This window comes from Lactuca serriola, chromosome 6 (genome assembly GCF_051521515.1).
Source record: "Lactuca serriola cultivar US96UC23 chromosome 6, Lser_US96UC23_V15, whole genome shotgun sequence".
In the NCBI taxonomy this organism is placed as follows: Eukaryota; Viridiplantae; Streptophyta; class Magnoliopsida; order Asterales; family Asteraceae; genus Lactuca; species Lactuca serriola.
In genome coordinates, this window is record NC_136413.1 from 147,256,139 (window position 1) to 147,276,568 (window position 20,430).

The following is a 20,430-nucleotide window of genomic DNA, read 5'->3' on the forward strand; positions in this document are numbered from 1 at the left end:
AATTAAACGAGTAGGAAACTCGTTTGTTCTGTGGCAACCGGATCCTTGTCAAAATCATTTGAAGAATCGAAAATGGAGGGTCCTAAAGAGATTTTCCTAAAAGATTACAAATTACCCGATTTCTACTTCGATACGGTTTGTACTTTGTTCAACTAAAATGCATGTTATTTTTTTAAAGTTTGCATCTTTATGGTTTTTGTTTTGTGTTAATGAATTCTTTATTCAGGTGGATTTAAGTTTTTCATTGGGTGAAGAAAAGACAATCGTGTGTGCAAAAATCAGTGTTGTTCCTAGAGTCGATGGTATATATGCTTTGTGATTTTCATTGAGATACACTTTTTTTCTTTCCAAAATAAGTATATTAACTTCTAATAACGTATAGTATTAATTAAAGGAAAATATGTGTAACAGAGTCAAAGTTATGTTATTTTCTTGATTGTTTAGTGAATGGATGTTGTTTCGACAGGTGTCCCTGCTCCATTGGTTTTGGATGGGATTGATCTCAAGCTGATTTCGGTTAAGATTAATGGAAATGAATTGGAGGTATGGAAACACTAAATTTCCCATTAAGTTTCTTGATAAATGATGTTAATTATTTGTAAATTGAGAAAATGACTATGCATTTTGGAAATGGAACGAAAAGATAAAGAGAAAATTTGTGAAAAGTTTTACTTAATGTGGAAATCCTCGTTTCCTTGAGCTTATTTATTAAGTCATTCTTTTTCAAATTAAGTTATGTCCTCAATAAGTTCATCAAGTTAAAAAAACAACACCCAAATCTTACATTCTTTTTCTTAAGGAGAGAGATTATCATTTAGATGTTCGGCATCTAATTCTCAAAGCACCTCCAAGTGGAAGTTTTATCTTGCAAACCGTAACCGAAGTTTTACAAAAGAACTCATCATTTGAGGTAAAAAAAAAGTTACCATGCAAGTTTTTTCTTTATAAAAATTAATAAAATTTGATTAATGTTTGTAATGTATTGTAGGGTCTTTACAAGTCGTCTGGTAATTTCTGCACACAATGTGAAGCGGAAGGTTTCAGAAAGATAACTTATTTTCAGGTTCATTATATGAAGGGATTATTGATTTGTTTTCTAGTTATTATTTTTCTTTTATTATTATTATTATTATTATTATTATTATTATTATTATTATTATTTTGCTTTCAGGATCGCCCGGATATTTTGGCGAAATATACTTGTCGTATTGAGGCTGACAAGTCATTCTACCCTGTTTTGTTGTCCAATGGAAACCTCATTGAGCAAGGAGACCTAGAGGTGAAAATTCTTTCCGTACAAATAATAAAATGTTTACCAAATTAGTTCATTCTTTCTATATTAAATTAAAAAACAACACCCATAGATATGTTTGTGCAGATCTCTCTCTCTCTCTCTCAAATATATATATATATATATATATATATATATATATATATATATATATATATATATATATATATATTACTTGAGATTCTAAAAAGTAGAAATATTGAGATTCAACATCAGCCATATATTTCTCATTGCATCTCTAATGCACCATCGTACCGACAGCAACGGGATATGTATAATCATAAATGCCTATATAACAGAGATGTATAATCATATATGATTATACATGTTTATAGATCTATGTCTAATCATAAATGATTATACATATATATGTTTGTTCACAAATTGATTAATCATATATGATTATGGTGGTTAGTGCAGAGATGACGGTGGTATAGGCGACGAAGGTGGCAGTAATGGCGGTTATGGTGGTGGGGAAAAAAGGAATTGCCATCGCTGAATAATCATTTATGATTATAACTCTGTTGTCGCACTGATGCGTCGAAGCACTATATGAGAAATATATGGCTGAGGTTGAATCCCAATATCTTTATGTTTTCGGAATCTCAACAAACCTACTTTTCTCTCTCTCTCTCTCTCTCTCTCTCTCTCTCTCTATATATATATATATATATATATATATATATATATATATATATATATATATATATATATATATATATATAAGTGCTTATTATAGTTTGACACCATTAATAAGTAGTTTTCAGTGTTTGGCTAGATTAAAATTATAAGTGCTTATTTACGTAAATAAGGAGTTTTTCATAAGTTAATGGGTTCTAACATACCTAAAAGTATGCCTTATTTACACCATTTACAATATTAACTCTCTCTCTCTCTCTCTCTCTCTCTCTCTCTCTATATATATATATATATATATATATATATATATATATATATATATATATGGGTTCAAATGTTTTTCACATCTATTGTGTGCTAGAATGCACCAATAGGAATTTAGTATTAATTATATGTATATTAAATGCTATCCATACTTATAACTCATTTTTATGGAAACTAATTAAATTTGTCATTATATATATATATATATATATATATATATATATATATATATATATATATATATATATATATATATAGGTTCAAATGTTTTTCACATCTATTGTGTGCTAGAATGCACCAATAGGAATTTAGTATTAATTATATGTATATTAAATGCTATCCATACTTATAACTCATTTTTATGGAAACTAATTAAATTTGTCATTAATGTCAACAATAATATTCTTTCAGAATGAATTCATATCTAGAAGAATTAGAGTGTATTCCAGCAGAATGAGAGTATATTTTAGTAGAATACACTCTTGTTCATCATATTCCATACAACTTTATTGTAGTTTAAGTGGGTGGGTCCTGAAACAAAATACGAACTCATATATAAACACATAGATGCGAATTCATTCTGAAAGAATGTTATTGTTGAGATTAATGAGGAATTTAGTTTGTTTCCATAAAAAGAAAATTATAATTATGGATATCATTTAATATACATATAATTATAGAAATCATTTAATATCTATATTTATTTAATTAAATAATTATTTAATTTACTAAATTTCTATTGGTGCATTCTAGCACACAATAAATGTAAGAAACAAAATAATCTAGCCCTATATATATATATATATATATATATATATATATATATATATATATATATATATATATATATATATATATATATGTTCAGGTTCATTTGAGACATGCTAATTTTCTGAGACAGTGAGACCAAATCTAAAAATAATTTTAAAATGCAAAATAAAATGAAAAATCCAAAAATTCTTTTTTTAAATTATTATTTTCGGAACTTTAATTACATAAAAAAAATTATCGTTTTTTTTTTTTGAAAAATACGTGAAATATTCTAATAGAATATTACACTGTAAATATTCTAATGTGATTTTTAGAATGTTAGAATATTCTACTAGATTTGTCAAATATATAGATTATACTAATATCTAATATTCTACTAAAATATGTAAAAAAAAATGTATTTTTTATTATTTTTGGTATTTTTTTATTTTTTTTTTGGAAAATATAAATTCATAAAATAATATTTGAAAAAAAAATCAAAAATTTTCAATTATTTTGCATTTTAAAATGTTTTTTTTATCTACCAAATGAGTGGCTAGGATTGCGTCTCACGGTCTCACAAAATTAGGTCGTCTCACAAGAACCTAACATATATATATATATATATATATATATATATATATATATATATATATATATATATATAAATTCATTTTACATTATAAGCAGAAATTGTCAAATACTAAAAAACAACTTATCACATTATTACGTTTTGATACTGGATAAGCTAATCTCATTACTTTTTTAATCTCCGTTTTACACCGAAGAAGCTAATAAACACTTTTACAAATTAGTATTAGTTGTTTTAAATCGTTTTTTCTACGTTAAGTAAAAAAATAGTTGTATATACCTTACTAAGTTTTTCATTCTTTATTTATCAAGTAAAAGGGAAATAGTTCGTATATAGCTTACAATTTTTTTGCTACATCAAGTAAAAAAAGGAACACCCATGTATACCTTACCAAATTTTGTCATTTTTTATTCATTAAGTAAAAAATAAACACCCATGTATATAATAGCAAAATACAACGACGATGGTTTAACTTCAACGAATTGTTTTCATTTAATGAAGAATATGACCGAGATTATCTTATCTTCTATTGTGTTTATCTTATATTTATTTATTCCTAGTTTCCTGATAAGATTATGATCTCTTCTTTCATGTTTATCTGTTTGGGTCTTTGGTATATATGTACTCTTTATCAATTGAATAAAACACACGACCTGGAACTAATTATTCCAGTTGAACCCTTTTTAGATTTCTATATGGTATCAGAGCGGGGCCTCTGATCCGCCAAAATCGCAAAATCGGAAACCTTCTCCATGGCAGGACCAATAGATGGCGTTGAAGGGAGTGGGAAAGACAAAACCAAGAATCCTTCTTCTGATCCAGACTCTCCGTATTACATTCACCCCACTGATTATCCACGTCAGATGCATGTGAATGATACTCTAAACGACAACAACTACGCAGACTGGTCTCGGGAGATGAGTGACTTTCTTATCGCCAAGAATAGGGTCGGCTTCATCGATGGAACTCTTCCAAAACCGGCAGAGGATGCACAAGACTACAAAGCATGGCTGCGCAGTGACGCTATTGTGAAGGGATGGATCACTACCGCCATGGAAAAGGAAATCAGAAATAGCGTAAAATACGCAATGACTGCTAGACAGATTTGGGAAGACCTCCAAGAGAGATTCGGAAAAGAAAGTGCTCCGAGGGCTTATGAGTTAAAACGAACTCTAACAACTATAAGACAAGACAATCAATCAGTTTCTGCCTACTACACAATGATGAGAGAAATATGGGATGAAATTGATTCTGTCTCGCCTCCACCAACATGCACCTGCAACAATTGTTCCTGCAATTTAGGAAAAAGACTCATGGAGTCCAAAGAAAAGGAACATATATACGAATTTTTGATGGGCCTTGATGACATCTTTGGGACCATTAAGACCTAAATTCTCAGCACTAAACCCATACCAAGCTTGGGTACTGTCTACCATTTGGTATCCGAAGATGAACAGCAAAAGAACATCAGCACCACAAAGAAAACAGTGGTGGAGGCAGCAGCTTATCAGATACGAACACCACCAAAAATTGAAGTCAATTATCCTGAAAACGCGTCAGTCGTGAGAACCTTAAGTGTAAGCACTGCAATAAAAGCGGACACACGATTGATGATGTTTTGAAAAGATCGGGTATCCTGACTGGTGGGAAAATCGACAACGAAGAGCTCCAAACGATCAGAAGAAACTGATAAAACCGAAACCCAAGGCTGCTGCAGTTGGAGTTGAATTCAGTCCCATTCCCGGGCTTAATGTTGAACAATATAAAAGGTTGCTACAACAGTTAAGCAGCGAAACTAAGCATGAGGCTAACATGGCTGGTAAGATTAGCTTTCATCGGCCATGGGTCATCGACTCGGGAGCAACCGAACACATCACCTGTGATGATTCCGTCCTAATCAATTTAAAGGAATCACCTGATGGTGCTCCTGTTAAAATACCAAATGGTGACAGTATCCCCGTTCAAGGAATAAGGAGTGCTTTCTTGCCAAGTGATTTGAGTGTCGATAATGTCCTTTCCATTCCAGATTTCAAATGCAACCTTTTGTCTGTTAGTAAATTCACTAAAAATCACAATTGTTTTGTAACATTTTTCCCGGATTTTTGTTACATACAGGACTTACACTCGAGGAAGCTGATTGGCATGGGGAGGTGTAAGGATGGTCTTTATAAGATGGAAGAGATGGATGCAAGCATCAAGGCTATGGCAGTCAAGGTTGATGCTGAAATCTGGCATAGAAGGTTGGGACATGCTTCAAATTCTAGACTTCAACATATTAGTTTTTTGAATAGTTTAGGAGAAACAGATCATTGTGATTCATGTATTAAAGCCAAGCAAACTAGATTACCTTTTAAAGATAGTTTTATTAAAACTTCTGCACCTTTTGACTTAATCCACTGTGATATATGGGGTAGTTATCGAGTTCCTTCACTTTCTGGGGCCCGATACTTTCTTACAATTGTTGATGATTATAGTCGTTCCACTTGGGTCTATTTGTTAAAGCACAAATCAGATGCAAGCTCGGGTCTTGTAACTTTCTACAAAATGATCGAGACCCAATTTGAGAGAAGAATTAAAAGAATTAGAAGTGATAATGGAGGAGAGTTTGTTTCAAACTATATGCAGAAATTCTATCAAGAACATGGGATTTTGCTCGAAACTTCATGCATCCATACCCCACAACAGAATGGAATAGTTGAGAGGAAACATAGACACCTCTTAGAGATAGCTAGAGCTTTACGTTTTCAAGCTAGTCTTCCTATCGAGTTCTGGGGTGAATGTGTTCTTACGGCCACTTATATCATAAATAGATTACCTTCTCGATCCATCCAAAATAAAACCCCATATGAAATTCTTTTTAAAAGTAAGCCTTCATATGATCATATGAAAGTTTTGGGTTGCTTGGCATATGTCAAGGAGAATAAAGCTAGAAAGGACAAGTTTGAAGAAAGGGGGAGGCCTTGTGTTTTCGTAGGATATCCACAAGGAAAAAAGGGGTATCGAGTTTTTGATATCCAAAACAAAGGGATCATTGTTTCTCGAGATGTGAAGTTCGTAGAAGGCATTTTTCCTTTCCAAAATATTGAGGATGAAAATCAAAATAGGAACCATACAGGTTCAAATCCTTTTGACAATACTTATGATAATGAGACAGTTGCCATTCTTGATACTGTGATCAGCCGGTTCCAAACAGCACTTCGAGTGTTTCTGCTAGCCCACAACACAACCCAGACAGGACGTCTTCTACCGATGGGCCAACATTATCCCAAACAAGTCAATCTGATATTGACCCAGCCCGTCATCCAGCCCAAAACACTCGTCCTGAGCGAACTCGAACCAAACCTACACGATTGCAAGAATTTGAAGTCGAATTACCACCTTCCATTGACCATTCTCACTCTCATGTCAACACGGCTTCTTCAACGGTACATCCTTTATCACATTTTGTGTCTTATAAGAATTTTACTAACTCCCACAAGGCTTACTTGAGTGCCATCTCTTCTCAAGATGAGCCCAAACACTTTTCTAAAGCAGTTAAAAATCAGCATTGGAGGGATGCTACGCAAAGGTAGATTCAAGCTCTTGAAAATAACAACACATGGACGTTGACAAATTTGCCACCTGGAAAGAAAGCCATTGACTCAAAGTGGGTTTACAAAATCAAATATAAACCGACCGGTGAAGTAGAGTGCTACAAAGCAAGATTAGTTGCAAAGGGTTTCACCCATATTGAAGGCGTTGACTTCCATGAGACGTTTGCACCGGTCGCCAAGCTAGTGACGGTCAGAACCATATTAGCAATTGCTGTTCAGAAACGATGGGTAATTCATCAACTCGATGTAAATAATGCTTTTTTAATGGAGATTTAGATGAAGAAGTATATATGAAGCTTCCACAAGGTTTTGCAAAGGAAGGGGATACTCGAGTTTGTCGTCTACGAAAGTCTTTGTATGGTTTACGGCAAGCCTCACGAAATTGGTACAACAAGTTCACTGAAGCACTTTTGCAAATTGGTTTCAAACATTCTAAGGCTGATCACTCTCTTTTTATATTTAAGCAAAAAGATATCTTTATTTCAGCACTCATCTATGTGGACGATGTTATTCTTTTGGGAAATAATGATCATCACATTGCTAAAATTAAAACCTTTCTCGATAGCAAGTTCAGCATCAAAGACTTGGGAACGCTGAAATATTTTCTTCGAATTGAGGTGGCCCGGACACCGGATGGAATGGTTCTTAGCCAAAGGAAGTATACTCTTGATATACTTACAGACAGTGGTTTGGAAGGATGTAGACCAAGTTCTTTTCATATGGAGCAGAATATTCGTTTGACTACCGAAGATGATTCACCCCTAGTTGATGCTGGGAAGTACAGGCGGCTTGTTGGTCGTCTTCTATACCTACAAGTCACCCGACCTGATATTGCGTTTGCTGTAAATACGCTCAGCCAGTTTGTTTCGGCCCCTCGGGAAACTCATTGGATCGCTGCTCTTCGTGTGTTACGATACCATAAAGCTACGCCTGGTCAAGGCATTTTTCTTCCGGCTGATAGTGATTTAACATTGGTTGCTTATTGTGATTCCGATTGGCTTGGTTGTCCTTTCACGAGGCAAAGACCGGTTATTTTATTACTCTTGGAGGTGCTCCTATCTCTTGGAAAACAAAGAAGCAGTCCGTTGTGTCCCGCTCTTCTGCTGAAGCTGAGTATAGATCCATGGCCACTACAGTGAGTGAAATTTTATGGCTTCGTTGGTTGTTAACGGACCTTGAAGCTTCTCAGACGGCTGCTACTCGACTTTATTGTGATAATCAAGCTACACGGCATATAGCTAACAACCCGGTATTTCACGAACGTACTAAACATGTCGAGATGGATTGTTATTTCGTTCGAGAGCGAGTTGAGTCTGGGGAAATATTTACAGCTGCTATTCACACCAAAGATCAACTAGCCGACCTTTTTACCAAACCACTTGGGACTGACAGATTTCGTTCTCTGTTGGGCAAGATGGGCGTTCGTGATCTCCACGTTCCATCTTGAGGGGGAGTGAAGAATATGAACAAGATTATCTTATCTTCTATTTTGTTTATCTTATATTTATTTATTCCTAGTTTCCTGATAGGATTATGATCTCTTCTTTCATGTTTATTTGTTTGGGTCTTTGGTATATATGTACTCTTTATCAATTGAATAAAACACACGACCTGGAACTAATTATTCCAGTTGAACCCTTTTTAGATTTCTATATTTAATGACTAAGTATGTTGTTTTGGTAAACCAATCATAAATACAGTGTTATTTTGGTTAAAAGCAAGTGAATGTGTTATATGAGTTAGCAATTTATATATGTTCAAAATCATATGATGTCCAACTTTTCGACTCTTTAACTACCATAACTAATTTGAATATCCGATATATATATATATATATATATATATATATATATATATATATATATACGTGTGTGTGTGTGTGATAACCCGAATATTAGAAATTGTAAACGTTATTATTCGAATCCAAAAACCCAAATATCTAATTTTTTGGTGATTTATCGTGGTGGTGGTGAAGGGAAAGGAGAAAAGGGGCGGGATGGCCTTCTAATATAGCATTAATATAAACAGAAATAAGTACAAAAAAAAAGTATTAAAAAAGGATAGTACGGATATTTTACATGGGTTAGGAACGAACATGTGATTTTTTGTCAAGCATGTGGACTATTTATATAATTGTCTTACTTTAATTTTATCATTAAAATTAAGGTAAATTACAAAAATTGTCCATATGATTATATATTTTTTTGAATTAAGTCCTAAGTTTTTAATTTGGACATAGAGCATCTTCAATGTTTGTTCGTCACAAAATAGTCCCAAATAGACCTAAAATGAATAAGTAACCCCACATCCCCTATTCTTTTCCCATATACATTTGCCCTCACCCCTCAAAGTTCTTTTCATCTCTTTTATTTTTTTCTCCATCTTGTTTTCCCGATTCTTTTCCCATATACATTTCCCAAATACATCTTTATATTTTATACTTATGGACCCACGAAAGTCAGTTTTATTTTATTACGAATTTGTGCATTTAAAATCCATAAGTTCTCTAAGCATCGGGAAAACCACATCAAACGTGTGAAAAAAAAAAACATTTAAAATATTAGAAAAGATAGATATCACCAACAATAAATATCAAATGATGATACTAGACTGAACATTCCACTAAATGTTGAAAAGGGTACATTTAAATTTAGGGTAAAATTGGAAAATGGAATTATAAACGTTTGAAATGGAAATATCGTCACTTGGTCTTTTAAGACATGACAAACAATGCATGGATACACCATAATGAAAGGGAGTTTTGGATCGTGATATTATTAGACATGACAAATCAAGACATATATAGTGAAATGGAGTTTTGGATTGTGGTATTATTATAGTCAGAGGAGGATTGAATTGTGATATTGTTTTTTTTAATAGAATATGGTGTCTGAATTATATTACATACACGTCTCAGACAAAGAGATGCTATATTACATTTACCTCTTCTTCCATCTATCATGGGGTTGGGTATTCAGTCAAATAAAAAAATAATTCCCTTAAACACCTACTTATCTGTCAAACTTAAGTTCTATTAGCATTACAAATAAAGGAAATGAGGTAAAAATCCAATTTTATAATCGAAAATTGGAATATTAACATGGTTTAATAAATGTTGCAAACAGGGGATGAATAAAAGAACAAGAAAAAGAGATAGAAAGATATCACAAGTAAATAAATTTAACTCTCTTGATTTTAGATGGATTGGTGATTGGAATTGTAGACTACTGATTCAGATGGGCATCAAAAACTTGTTCCAGAATAATTTGCATAAAAAAAATGAGAGAAATTACCTTTTTATTCCCATAGTAAAAGCAAGAAATTGGGGGAAAAAATGTTTTATCAGCTAAAACTGATTATGGAATAAAAAAAAGGAGGCTCAGATGAACATTTTCTTCAAACTATTTGATTGAAAAGTAGAGATTGTATCTATAAGCAAAGATTTGAAATTTTAGCATGCACGAAAATCTACCAAATACATTTCAAAGCTAAGAATGTGAATTCCTCTTTGATTGAGTCATTCACATCTCTGTCTTCTTTATTTACGGCTTAGACTAGTAGGTATAGGTATAACACTATAAAATTGTCACATCACATACCACATCACATTTATATATAAATTCATTTATTATAATTTTATAACAAACAATTTGTACCGGTTGAAAACGTTTATTATGTATAATCATATTTAACATTTCTTTATATTAAGTCTACCAATTAATTAAAATTGAGTGAATTACATATTTGAGCCCTCAGTATATTTATATTTGTAATTATTGTTCATTTTTTTTCTTTAAATTAACCTGTAAAAAAATCAAATCAAATTAGAAATGTATACTTGATGTATTTAAATCAAATGAAACAAGAGAAAATCAAGTGAAAGAGGGATCCAAAGCAGAAGATCGAGAGTCTAACTTGAGAAATATGGTTTAGATCGAGTATATAACGAGAGGTTGAGAGATTGTGGTGGTTGCAGAATGTGGGAATAAGAGCAAATAACACTGGAAGAGAAACGTGGTAGGGATTGTGGAGTCGAGGCTAAAGGATGGTTGAGGCAAAATTGGGGGGCATTATCAGTTTGTAACTTTGAACCGGGTTTAATGCATCGCAAAGTTGCACACACACGTTATGGTCGAAAAATAACTACTTTTTTTGCGAATATGTATGTGTGTGTGTCTATATATATATATATATATATATATATATATATATATATATATATATATATATATATATGTGTGTGTGTGTGTGTGTGTGTGTTAAATGTGACTTGAGTATTTGGAGCATTCTCATGGAGTATTTGAATTCAATGGAGCACTTGAAACTTAATTAAACCTTACCAAATTAAGTCGTTGTTTGTGCATTAAGTCAAAGAAACACTCATGTAAAACCTTACCAAGATTTATCATTCTTTATTAACTGAAAAAGAAACATCTATACATACCTTACAAAATCTTGTCATTCTTTCTTCACCAAGTAAAAAAGAAAAAAACACTTATACATACATTACCAAATCAAGTCATTTTGTCTGCATTAAGTAAAAAAAAAAAGAAACACCCATATATAGCTTATCAAATTAAGTCCTCGCAACTGCAGTGAGGAAAGCATTTTGCTGTTTGGGAGGACCCATTCAAGAAACCTAGCTATCTTTTTGCCTTAGTTGCAGGACAATTAGAGAGCCGAGATGACACTTTCACAACATGCTCGAGTCGCAAAGTTGCTTTAAGAATATGGACCTCACCACAAGATCTCTCAAAAACCGAACACGCCGTGTATTCTCTCAAAGCCGCCATGAAATGGGATGAAGATGTTCGTTCTTCTTTCCATATACTCATTTTGTCTTTTTTTTTTCTTACATCTTCACTTAAGAGCGTTTTTGTCTTTTCATCTCTTACTTTAGGTTTTCGGGCGAGAGTATGATCTTGATCTCTTCAACATCGTGGTTGTTTCCGATTTCTTGTAAGCGAATTTTTTTTATTTGTCCGGATTTTATTTCTTTACTTACATTTTAATTGGTTTTAAATTGACAGGGAGCCATGGAAAACAAGGACTTGAATGTATGTGTATAGACATGTAATAGTAAATTATATAGCTATAAAGTCTATAAACTTTTTTTTCCAAATAAAAAAATGTTTTTTATTAATGTTTTTTTTCATTTTTTAATAGATTTTCAATTCTAAGCTTATTCTGGCATCAACGGAGACTGCATCAGATGCAGATTATGCTGCAATTTTGGGTGTTATTGGTCATGAGGTTTGAGATTTTTTATTCATTTGGTCTTTTTTTTAAAGAAAAATTATATCACTTAATTGCTTAAATAATAACCTGTATGTATACCCTTCTATATATTGTAGTATTTCCATAACTGGACTGGCAACAGGTTCGCTTATGTGATTTTTATTGATTATATTCTAAAAAATATGAAATACCTTTCTAATTTTTATATACCTTTATAGAGTGACATGTCGTGATTGGTTCCAATTGAGTTTGAAGGAAGGTCTTACCGTTTTTCGTGATCAAGTAAGATCTTGTTGCAGAATTTAAAAAAAATATATTATATTTATATCATTAATACGCGTTTAATGATTATAACATGTTTTGCAGGAATTTTCATTTGATTTAGGTAGTCGTACAGTTAAGAGAATCGGTGATGTTTCAAAGCTTTGTACATACCAATTTTCACGGGTTTTCATCTTTAATCTAATTGGACATCAATTAAATATTGTTTTTATTTTTCCTTTTTATAATAATTGTAGTAAACATTGTCTTTTCTAGGATGCGGGACCATGGCTCACCCTGTTAGGCCCCACTCTTACATTAAGGTCTATAATTCATTTACGTTTTTTAAACCTCTCTTTTTTCTATTAAAGCTTCAAAACTTACCCTCTACTTTCAATTGTTTTTCTTTTCCCTCTTCTAGGTGGACAATTTCTATACATCAACGGTATGGTTCTGATATATTCACCCTTGGTTTACTCTTAGTTTTATTTCGACATGAATAAACAAAAAGATGATAAATTAGGAATTCCTATTTTTTGTGTAATTTATATTTACAGGTGTACGAAAAGGGTGTTGAAGTTGTCCGCATGTACAAAACTTTATTGGGAAGTGAAGGGTTTCGGAAGGTAATAGATTTTTATAAGGAAAAAGTTGGAGGTAATGAAGTGCAAAACTATTATTTGGTAGAATTTTACAAAAGACAATACTATAATAGAAAAAACGAGAGTGGGATGCTATAATACTGAAACAAATGAAAGAATGCTGCAATTTTTTTTTGCGTTTAGCACTTAGTTTTATTGTAAAATCGATGTTTGTTGTTTTAGGGAACAAATTTGTACTTTGAAAGGCACGATGGGCAAGCAGTAACTTGTGAAGATTTCTTTCTTGCTATGCGAGATGCTAACAATGTGGATTTTGCTAATTTCTTATTATGGTATTTCACTTTTACTACCTTTATTTTTACAATCTTTGTTAAAAAATTCATTATGTTAACAATCATGACTTGTGTTTAGGTATTCACAAGCTGGTACCCCTGTTGTGAAAGTTACATCTTCTTACAATGTTGAAGCTCATACATTTTCTTTGAAGTTTAGGTGAGGTTTTAAGACATTCTATGCATTGGATTGAGACTGATATATAATGGGACAAAAAGTATAAGTTTTTGTCATATCCACCCAAAAAGGTTGAGCGTAACCGATGTTAATGGGACAAAATTATATTTTTTGTCTCACCCAAAAAGAAATCATGTGGGGCTAAGGTTAAATTACCATTGTAATTTTTTTTTTCAATCAAACGGTGCCACCTACGCCAGGTCAGCCTATAAAAGAGCCAATGTTCATTCTTGTAGCTATGGGGCTTCTTGATTCAAGTGGGAAAGACATGCCATTATCATCTTTCTATCAAGATGGGAAGTTAGTGTCCATCACATCTAGTGGTCAGCCTGTCTACACTACAGTTCTCAGGGTTACAAAGGTAATTTTACACTTCGTAAGGGCCCTGAAAACTTTTATAAGTTATACATCTTACAAACTAAATCATTTTTGTGTCTTAAATTTAGGCTGAAGAAGAATTTGTATTCCATGGCGTGGCTGAAAAACCGATTCCATCACTGTTAAGGGGTTATAGTGCTCCTATTCACCTACACTCTGATCTTACAGAAAACGATTTGTTTTTCCTTCTTGCTCATGATTCAGATGAATTTAATCGGTAAGAAATTGCAACGTACTTTCATATAATTGTGTGTTATAGCATTCTACTTTCATTTCTTTATATCACATGATTGTATTTTTAGTTTTTTCTTATTAAGGCATTGTAAAATAGGGTGATCTTTTCAAAATACAATGTTGTAATAGAATAAATGAAATAATGATGTTATAATAAACAAGTTATTTGTTGGATTTAACCCGTATTATCATTGCAGACACTCTACTATTCTGTAGTAAATTAGTAATAGACCATCATACGTTTACGTGACACTTTAAAGAAACCATTTTTCCAGTTATCAACTTTTGAGAAAGGACAAAACACAAAAGAATATAATGTTATGTAGTTTCACCATTTTATTGATTTAGCTATTGAACTATTATTACTATTGCAGTTGGGAAGGTGGACAAATATTGGCAAGGAAACTGATGCTCAACCAAGTTGTTAACTTTCAAAAATATAATAAATTGGTTCTTGATCCACAATTTGTGCATGGTATCAAATGTATTCTTTTGGATTCGAGTCTAGACAAGGTATTTTTCTTGAATGATTTTTTAGTTCGTATAGTTTTCAATATTCGAGGTAATTGAACACTAAATCGATTCGTTTATATTTAGGAATTTATTGCAAAAGCAATAACACTCCCTAGTGAAGGCGAAATTATGGACATGATGGAAGTAGCAGACCCTGATGCTGTTCATGTTGTTCGATCTTTTATCAGAAAGCAGCTTGCTTTGGAGTTGAAGCAAGAATTCATAAACTTGGTAAAAATATGCCTCCTACCTACCCCCACCCCCTTTGAATTGTGAACATTGTGTTAGTTAATGCTGACATTTTTTATAGGTGAAAGAAAACAGGAGCTCGGAGAAGTATAAGTTTGATCATGTGAATATGGCAAGACGTACTCTTAAGAACACAGCCCTTGGTATTATTTTTTCTCTTTTTTTGTTGATAGTGGTTTGGTAAATGCAAGAAATAGCAACATTTTCATTTATTTTTTTATTTAATTTCCTCCTATTAAAATGATATATGTTGAAAACTCTAACCAATTATACAAATGCCAACCAACCACATCATTTTTTATAATAGGGTAGGTTTTTTTCAAATTAAAGTGTCTTTATATTTTTTATTTTTCACATGCAATGCTATAGTTTGATAGAATTTTTGAAGTACAATGTCCTGATAAGAAGAAAAAGTTATAAGTACAATGTTATAATAGGGTAGAATTTTGGAAGTATAATGCCTTAATCAAAATCAAAAGTACAATTTAATAGTCGAAAGAAATTAAAGTAGGATGTTATAAGTACCATAAACAAATAAACGAAAGTATGTTGTTATTTCTTGCATTTATCCCTTTTTTATATTGACAAGTGTTGATGTTTGTGATTTTGACTTTTTTTTTTGGAAAAAAAAGGATATCTTGCATCTCTTGAAGATGAAGAAATGAGTGAGCTTGTGTTGAATGAATACAAAAGTGCAGGAAATATGACAGATCAATTCTCAGCTCTTACAACCATCGCTCAAAAACCAGGTAATGCCCGTGAAGATGCTTTGGCTGACTTTTATAACAAATGGCACCATGACTTCCTAGTAAAATTTTGTTTTATGTAATTTAATTTGGATATATTAAAGTAAAAAAGGGATCTTTTTTATATGTTGGTTTTGTTTTCTTGATTTTTCAGGTGGTTAACAAGTGGCTTTCGCTTCAATCTGCATCGGATATTCTTGGGAACGTTGAGAACGTTAAGAAACTTTTGGATCATCCATCATTTGACCTAACAAATGCCAACAAGGTCAGAACTCTAGTCTCATTTTGGTCACCATTTTTTGTATGGGAATATGAGCTGGTTTGAGTTTATATATGAATGATAAGGACCAATTGGGTAGAATTTGAAGAAAAAGAAAACAATTACTGAAAAAATAAACGGGTTTCAATGATTTAGAAGTTGAAGCATACTCTAATGGTGTGTTTAGTTGGAAAGAATGAAATGGAAAAGGTAATGGAATGAGGAATTACATTCAAATGTCTAGTGCGCTTGTTGGTTAGCATGTAGGAATGGAATGATTTTTTATATGAATTTTTTATTATATTTAAACATTATATATTATCTTAAACTACTTTATACATGTTGTAATTATAAACTAAATATATTCATAATAAAAGATGATTAAAACCCAATCCCAATTAAGGCTACAATAAGAATTATTAAAATTGAATATCACTGTTTTGATGATAGCTTTTGTAATTGCATTTAATATATTAAATGTGATTATGTATTTTCTTGAACTTTGATTTTGGACAGATGTTTTCACTTATTGGAGGATTTCGTTCATCATATGTTAACTTCCATGCTAAAGATGGTTCAGGTTACAAATTCGTGGGAGACCTTGTTCTACAGCTTGACAAACTAAACCCTCAGGTGAAAATAACTTAATTACCTTTTTTATTTTTCTTTGTTTGGGTCAGATCGAAATAAGAATTTTAAGACACCCTTAAATTATATACAACATTTTACAATAGGGATAGATGCAAGAAAAAACGAATTGCAACGTACTTTCTTTGTTGTAGTTGTTTGCTTACATTTCTTTATATTGCAACATTGTATTTTAGTTTTTTTTCTTATTGGACATTATACTCTGAAAATTGCTTTGTATTTTGATGACATGGTTATACTTGGTAGATTTTCAAATTACAATGTCTTAATAAGAAAAAAAATTGAAAGTAAATTCCTATAATTAGGTAGATTGTATAAAGTGCAATGTTATAGTAGGGAGAACTGAAAGTAGGATGGTATATAATGATAAAAAAAAAAAACAAAACTATGTTGCCATCTCCTGCATCTAACCATTTAACAATACAAAACTTATGGGGTCGTTGAAGTTACCATTTTACCCTTGTCTTGATCAAGATGGCATCTGGGGTGGTCTCATCCTTTTCTAGATGGAAGCGCTATGACGATACCCGCCAAAATCTTGCCAAGGTAATGAGTCTTGACCTTTAATTATCATATGATATAATAAACAAAAAATAATAAATTTAAAGTATGTTGCTAATTCTTGACGAAAATGGAAAATCAGGCACAACTGGAGATGATTGTGTCGGCTAATGGGCTCTCAGAGAACGTATATGAAATCGCCTTAAAGAGTTTGGCTTAGAATCTATATTTTTTTATCAAGAATCAAAGTGGTAATCACATAAACATGAATTAGAATAATGGTAAATGGCAAGAACGTGAATAATTTTACAAAAAATTTCCTATATTTTGTTCAAGATCTTTAGGTGAAAAAGAAATGCTATTTTCTTGGTTTAGTCCTTTTGTTCTTATTTTTAAAATAATTATAATACATTATAATCTTATTGAATTGATCACTTTAACAATAAAAAAACAAGGTATATTGTTTTACAAAGTGTGTCATGTATAATATATGTGATGAATTATGTATCACGGTTAGAGGGGATACATTTGAAAAAAGTCATCAAACCTTGTAAATGGAGATGGTTTTGCTTGGTTTGGTTTTGATCGATATCATAATTGGTCGAGTATAGTGTGAAAATGGACAAAACTTTCTACTAGTTCTTACATATTAAAAGATGGATACAATAAGAGAAGGCAGTGTAATGCTTTTGTGATGAAAGACTCTGATAGTTTGCATAGAACAAAAGTATTTGTTCTTCATGTGTGATGTAACAATTCATACAATACGGGCTAGGGATCTTATTTGTACTAAGAAAAACCAATCAACATGTTATCAATTGAACAAAAAAATTGGTAGTTAGTATTGTATTATTGTTTGATATCATAGAAAACCCTTGTATGGTTTATGCTTGTATCGATCTCAATATAAAAAAATGTGAATCAATTTTTACATGCTTAGTATGTTGGTGTTGTATTGGGTTTGAATCTAAATTCATGGTACTAACATTATCACAAAAAACAACAGTGGCTCAGAAAAGTGAACAAGAAAGCTTGAGTAGAAGATTTTTAAGGCAACCAACTTTTGGCACAACATTAGCTACCCCTAATACTCAAACTCGACACTGAAATGGGAAAAAACATGTTGTCATTTGGAGGACCAGGAGCTTATCATCAAGATATATGTATAACCTAAAGGAGGAGCTTATCATCAAGATATATGTTTAACCTAAAGGTGGACTGAAATGTCATGGAGCTACCAACCAAATCAACATCTGAATATGAGACCAAGTGGTCGATGACTAGCAGAATAATGTCAATGGCGTGCATCAAAGTGCCTTTGAGGTACCGTAGGATGCGTTTGAGAGTGATGAAGTGCATAACATGGAGGACAAACTTCTTAGACAACATAAGATATATCCGGATGAGTGAATGCCAAATATTATAAAGCTCCAAAAAAGCTACGCGCTTGGGGTTAGAGATCATATATCCAACATTGGAAAGCTTGGGTTTCATGCCAGTGGGGGTACTACATGGGTTACACGTGGTTATGTCAACACACACAGGAATCTCTTAAGCAAAAGCAACACGGGACAAAAAAATTTCCCTTGGAGCTGGGAGAGGCAGAAATGCCAGGACTAGGATAATGGACCAAAATCACACATAGGAAATGATAAAGATAGACGCGATATGACTATATTGATGAGAAAGGACAGGAGGTAGTATGTAACATCCCAAAAACCATAGTAAAAAATTTGATTTATCAAAAGTCATTTTCATAAAAACCATAAGTCATACAAAACATTGTCTCTAAAACATAGTCATAAAAATTAGAGTATTCAATAACATCTCTCAACATAAATCCATATGATGATATGTACAATCATGTCTTCTCCTTTCTCTGATCATCCGAAGTACCTGAAAAATTTAAACCCACAACTGTAAGCCAGAGCTTAGAGAGTGCCCCCGAAATACCCCACACAACAATACACATACAACACATGCACACATGACGCCTCGCAAGGCCTACAAGATACTAGATCGCTCTACTGAGCATACAGTCTACTGGACCGCCTCGTAATGCCTACTGAAGCTGGACCGCCTCGCAAGGCTTACCGTACACCTGGACTGCCCAATTATCTTGGCCTACAGCACAAAGCAGGTTCGCCTCAACCCAACCACAATATGTCGATATATGCAAACAAACAAACAATAAAGTTAATCATAACATATCTACCAATCTACTCGATCATTACAACATACCAACATCCTACACACAAATATACATACTGTAGTACAAAGTGTAATGAAAGAACTCACCTTACAACATAACAGATAAGAGTACAACTCACGCAATCCAATAATTGGTACTACGAGTCACATATAAAACAACCAGGGACCAATTCTCAATCCAAAGGCCAAACCCCTTAAGTTGACCAAAAGCGAACTTGGTCAAAAAGTCAACGGTAAAATCTCCATCAATTGGTCACCATGTCGTGGCCAAGATTTTTCCCCGCAATGGTGACCTCACGACAAAACAGTCGCGAAGACCACCTAACACCACGTCTTAGGAACTAAACCTCCACGTCATGGGAACTGTTATGGCCATCTTAATGTATTAAACTCTTAATCCTTCAAGTTACCCATCCATACTTCCCAGAAGGCTTTCAGTACCGCTTACCACCCTCAGACGGACGGACATAGTGAGCAGACGATTCAGACGCTTGAGGATATGCTTCAGTCATGTGTGTTGGACTTCGGAGGGAGTTGGGACACGTATATGCCATTGGCTGAGTTTTCTTATAACAACAGCCACCATTCGAGCATTGGTATGCCTCCCTTCGAGTTGTTGTATGGGAAGAGGTGTCGGAATCCCATCTGTTGGAGAGAGGTAGGGCAGCATTGAGATAGTGCTTCAGACGACAGAGCAGATACAACAGGTTAGACAGAGGTTGCTGACGGCCCAGAGTCGCCAGAAGAGTTACGCGGATAGGCGACGATCCGAGCTCGAGTTTCAGGTTGGAGATTTTGTACTCCTGAAGGTGTCTCCTTGGAAAGGAGTGATCCGATTCAGGAAAAGGGGAAAGTTGGGGCCCCGGTACATTGGACCGTTTAGGGTGATCGCGAGGGTGGGCAGGGTAGCATATCGTTTGGAGCTACCTGCAGAGTTGAGCCAAATTCATG

The 20,430-nt window shown here is 33.0% G+C and overlaps 1 pseudogene across 1 annotated transcript; it reads left to right on the forward strand.

Moving 5' to 3' along the window:
• On the forward strand, positions 1–17,636 carry LOC145057043 (puromycin-sensitive aminopeptidase-like; annotated as a pseudogene). Its single transcript, XR_013685961.1, has 28 exons — positions 1–135; positions 227–302; positions 467–543; positions 800–910; positions 989–1,063; positions 1,172–1,279; positions 11,726–11,938; positions 12,030–12,092; positions 12,160–12,186; positions 12,296–12,382; positions 12,484–12,509; positions 12,586–12,649; positions 12,734–12,814; positions 12,886–12,951; positions 13,050–13,073; positions 13,186–13,254; positions 13,453–13,562; positions 13,642–13,722; positions 13,918–14,101; positions 14,187–14,335; positions 14,727–14,865; positions 14,950–15,096; positions 15,176–15,257; positions 15,747–15,922; positions 16,015–16,125; positions 16,636–16,752; positions 17,242–17,313; positions 17,411–17,636. The product of XR_013685961.1 is annotated as a puromycin-sensitive aminopeptidase-like (transcript).
• Positions 17,637–20,430: the final 2,794 nt, after the last annotated feature.